The 4,683-nt window shown below is 47.3% G+C and overlaps 1 long non-coding RNA gene across 2 annotated transcripts; it reads right to left on the bottom strand.

The window, feature by feature from the left end:
• Positions 1–373: 373 nt before the first annotated feature.
• LOC110483240 (uncharacterized) lies at positions 374–2,663 on the bottom strand. 2 transcript variants are annotated; one of them, XR_002467537.3, is made up of 3 exons: positions 2,435–2,627; positions 2,084–2,257; positions 374–1,876 (listed from the first exon to the last, which is right to left on the bottom strand). It is a non-coding gene; the product is annotated as an uncharacterized LOC110483240 (long non-coding RNA). The 2 variants fall into 2 exon arrangements; XR_013339530.1 differs by having other exon boundaries at positions 374–2,257; positions 2,435–2,663.
• Between the last annotated feature and the right edge of the window lie 2,020 nt (positions 2,664–4,683).

The following is a 4,683-nucleotide window of genomic DNA, read 5'->3' as shown; positions in this document are numbered from 1 at the left end:
TGGCTTGCTTTCTATGAAAGCTGCATTCCAAGCAGTTCTTTCTGCTCATGAATATAGAATTACACTACTGTAAATGTTACATATTGCTTTACATTCTAATTGAGGAGCTGGTGTTCTACCTGGGTAAGTGCCCATCAGCATTAGATGACACACAATTAAAGAAGAGTATCTAAACCTAATTTTCTAAGGCAAATGTTTAAAATCACATCTGTGCCTATTTTTGGATCAAAACCCCTTATCAAGCTGTACACTGGCTTTCCTTGCAAATCCGAATGTGCAGACCATGGCAGTATGAATCATCAGCCTGCCTCTGATCAGCATTCAGGGTATATTCTGGTTTGTGTATAATACTAATTGAGTTTGGCTTTGCACCTGAAAGCACACACTTTATTTTGACTGCATGGGAATATCATACAAGGAAAGACTGTTCTATATTTCAATGAAACTTACTGTACATTTGAGGAAATCATTAAGAGTAATTTTTTTTCCCTCAGGGCTGCTGCAAGCTTACATTTTGGTTCATGGGAGATGAATTCTATTCCTAAAACTAAAATCAATGTTTCATTATTCTGTAATACTTATGTCACAGTAGTACTTAGAGCCTTCTCTTGTTGTTCCTGTAAAATTCTTCCAAAATTCGGTAAATCATAATAATCTCCAGAGTCACTATTTGCACATGCTAAGCAGATGGTTCCTAAGAGATGGCTGCTTAAACCACACGGTATTTCGCATGCTGTTTGGGGCTTTGCAATTGCTTTTTTTGGAAGCCAGGGGCTGCTCTGGTCCCTGGCAATTCTGCGAAGTTGAGGGAGATTGTTTTCGTGGGTTACTTTTTCTTTTTCTTTTAATGCATCCTTCTCTGATATGATGGAAGGTGAATTAGCCTGACTGAAATGGAGAGGAAGAGAGGTGCATGAAGATACAGAAATCTTAGGCAGTTAATGGAGAATAATGGTGCAGAGGGGAACTGGGACCAGCAGGAGGGATAAAACAGTGAGAGGATTAATCCTGGTCTTGAGGAACACCTTACTTACAGGAGTGGAAAATGAACAGGGAGAAATGTCTTTCCCCATCACCACACATCACCCCTCTTTGTGTTTCTGTGTCTCTTCTGTTGCCACAGAAGACTAGTGACAATCACAGTAAAGGGAGTGTTTTATTGTCCCTTGAAAAGTTTCCTTCTCAGCTTGTGAGGCCAAAGCCTGTATATTAGGTCTTCAGATCTCTCAGTGAGTCCTCTGATAATAATGTATTCAGGGACTCATGTTGGGGGTGGGAAGCCATTTGTTTTAGAGACATTTTCCCCCACCCCCAGCCCCATTCCAGAATTTATATACAGATATGTATTAAAGAGAATTCCTGTTGCAGAGTCAGGCACTGAAATGTTCTGTTTGGGACCTAAATTCAGGTCCCAAAATGACATTAATTTGGCCTTAGTGTAAATATACATTTTACTTGCATGCTGACACATTAGCTTTTTTTAGGATGAAGCCATTCATTTTTAGGTGTCCAGGGTCAATTAAGGAAGGAATCAGAACTGTGGAATGAGTCTGTTCCCTGGAGGCCAGACCCTGTGTCTTTTGCTGTAGGTGCTGGAATGTTGCTGTGACTGGAACAAGAGGAAAGATGATTTAAAGAACAGACTCAAGAGTTACATAGCTGTACACCCCCTTGCACACCAGACTTTGTCCTTGCCTCTCACTGCTATGCCTGGCTGCGTGAAGACTCATATTGGAGAGCTGAGAAAGCAGAGTTTTGTCTGGGTAAAAGTATGGGAGGAAAGGGCTTGAGTGGAGAACAGCTGCAGTAAGGTGGGTGAACTCAGCTTTGGCTTCTGAATTTGTTATCTGTCTTCTTGTCAGGGCTGGGAGATCCTCTGAGTGAAAGAGAAAATCAAGGTAAGTGACACTAATCCCTGGGTCACTGATCTGTAGCCAGAGGTCCAGGTGGCATGGAATGGCCTGGACAAAGGTGAAACTGGCTGCAGCTTGATAGAGGAAAGGGAGTAGGATATGAAGAATGGCTAGGCTTTGGCACAATCAAACTCACAGATGTGAGAAAAAAGGTAATGAAAAAGGGAAACCTTCAGTAAGGTGTTGTTCAGGGTCGAGAGTGGCTGCTAAGCTCCAGTTTCTCTTGGTATAGCTTTGTAATTTCTTCCCATTTGCCATTGCTGAGTCTCTGCTGCTTTCAGCGTTCTTTGGGGATGCCACCAGCCCGCTGATGCATCAGCCACAGACTGTAAACAGAGGATTACCTGGAAAAAAAAAAAAAAAAAAAGTCGATTAGTTCTTATAAGGAAAAGAGCGCTTCCATTTACACTGACTGCGATGTTTTGGGGTTCCTTTGCCTCCAGTTCTTGGAAAGAGCCTACCAAGGGGCTCGCTGGCTCTCTGGGGACGCGCTCGGCCAAATGACGGGGCCGTATCCCCACCTCTGCCGGGCAGCTGCACAAGGTGCAGTTGCGTCCTACGTCCATGTCAGATCCCGAGCATTCCGCTCTTTGTTGCTGCGTCCTGTTTCCCTTTTCCCCTCGCCTCAGACCCGCTGTAGGCTCCCACCGCTCCTCTGCCGCCTTCCCCGCGGCCCCGCGCGTTCGCCCGCGGGAGGAGACGGGGAGGCGGGACGGGGAGCGGGGAGGGAGGCGCGGGCGGCTGCCGGCGCTCCGGGCACCCCCGGGCACTCCGGGCTGTCCGGGCACCCCCGGGCACCTCCGGGCACTCCGGGCACTCCGGGCACCCCCGGGCGCTCCGGGCGCTCCGAGCGGCTCCTGGCACTCCGGGCTGTCCGGGCACCCCCGGGCACTCCGGGCACTCCGGGCTGTCCGGGCACCCCCGGGCGCTCCGGGCTGTCCGGGCACCCCCGGGCACCCCCGGGCACCCCCGGGCGCTCCGGGCTGTCCGGGCACCCCCGGGCGCTCCGGGCGCTCCGAGCGGCTCCCGGCGCTCCGGGCATCCCGGAGGCGGCGGGGCCGCGGGGCGGCGGTGTCGGGCAGCGCTGCCGGGCGCTCCCGCCTCGCCCCGCCGGGACGCGGCACCGCGCAGGAGCTGCCGCCGGACGCGGGCAGCCACCTAGAGCACTGGTGTGGCACTTTGGGAAAACCGGCCAAAAATCCCTGAAAAAGCAGCTGGTGGTGCTGGCGCCAGGCTGGGTTAAACATATGGGTGTTACCCGGCCAGCATAGCGAGCATGAAGTAATAGAGTATTTCTGCCCCAAAGAAATGGTCCGGTTCTGCGCTTTGGGGTTTTGTTCACCTTCCACAGAGGGAAAAGCGAGGCAGAAGGTGCCAGCAGCCCGGGAGTGCCCAGGTGCGGCACTGGAGTGCAGGGAGTCAGAGGATTCCCGAGCAGCAGCGGCAGCAGCAGAGTGTCTCTGAGCAAGTGTCAGAGTGTCTTGGCAACAGTACAAGATGTCTGCAACTTTCCTTCACTTATGCAGAAAACACGTCGTGTAGGCAGTGCAGTGGTGCGTGAACACAGCAGTGTAGGCTTGGCTTTGAAATATTTGCGTTGAAAGCAAAGGCTTGTTTGGTCGGTGTAGGGAGACTGAAAATTTTGTGACAGAGGCTATGGCATTTCTCTCCCTGGCCATTAATTGGTTGTTACAAATCTGCAGTGCAGTAATTCTCTCTCTCTTTTTTTCCCCCTTTCCCTCTCCTTTCTTCTCCTTCCAATTATTTGTTCTGATAGTAATATTAGTTTTCAGTGGTGTAGAACATGAACTAGTTTCTTTGGTAACCAAGTCGGTTACACACCCACACAAAGTTAGAATCTGCTAGGTGCAGACATTTTCTCTTTCAGAAAAGATGTGGGTTTTGAAAAGCACAGCAGTAGGGCAGCAATATATGTCTCAGGGAGTTGTTTCAGAAGTCCCATATACCATATGCAGATTTATATGTAAGTCCTGCTCTTTTGTTTACACACACATGTGGAACTTGAATATACTACCTATACTATACTATTCTCCAGTGATTTCAGGATTATTTACTTCTTGTCCCAATATTTCATTCTTCCCGCTTTCTCCCTAACTCCTACCTACTTGTAGAGAATAGGTGGCTGTGAAAAAGCACGCAGTAGGGGTACAGCACAGGTGAATAAGCCTGCAAATACACGCTGCATTTCTTCTTAATTTATTTGGTGCAAGTAAAAATTTGCCCCATTTCTTAATCTGCTCCCTGAAATTAAAGAGACAAAATTGAGCAGCTTTTGTAGAGAACTTATTTTTAGGGATTTAAGTAAAATATTGACCTTTCTGTTTTGGATTTTGAAAGCAAATAGCTTCATGCAGGATTAAAACCAATTTGTGAGTATGAATTGTAACAATTAATGTGACTAATAATCCCTGTCATATTGTCTTGATCATGATCAGTAGTTTGGTTTGTAGCAGAAGCAGAAACTTGTAGACTTTTATTGCATTTTCTCTGGTGACACGTCAAATCCTGACAAAATTAAAACATGTACATTTTTAAACATCCTTCTTGTTCTTGTGTATGATGCAAGAAGGCACTAGTACCTGAGAACTGAAAGATAGCTATAAACAGAGACTGAGCCTGGCAAGGCCATTTCATTGCTCTTGTCTGAATGAAGTGTTAAAAAGGAAACAATAAAGAGGTAAGAGTGAATTAGAAGTCTTACTTCTTTCCTTTCCTGTTCTGAATCATCAGTTATAATAGTAGTTATGTT

The sequence above is a fragment of the Lonchura striata genome, chromosome 2, assembly GCF_046129695.1.
Source record: "Lonchura striata isolate bLonStr1 chromosome 2, bLonStr1.mat, whole genome shotgun sequence".
Taxonomy (NCBI): Eukaryota; Metazoa; Chordata; class Aves; order Passeriformes; family Estrildidae; genus Lonchura; species Lonchura striata.
The sequence above is the reverse complement of the archived record's forward strand: the minus strand, read 5'-3'. Positions and strand labels throughout refer to the sequence as shown.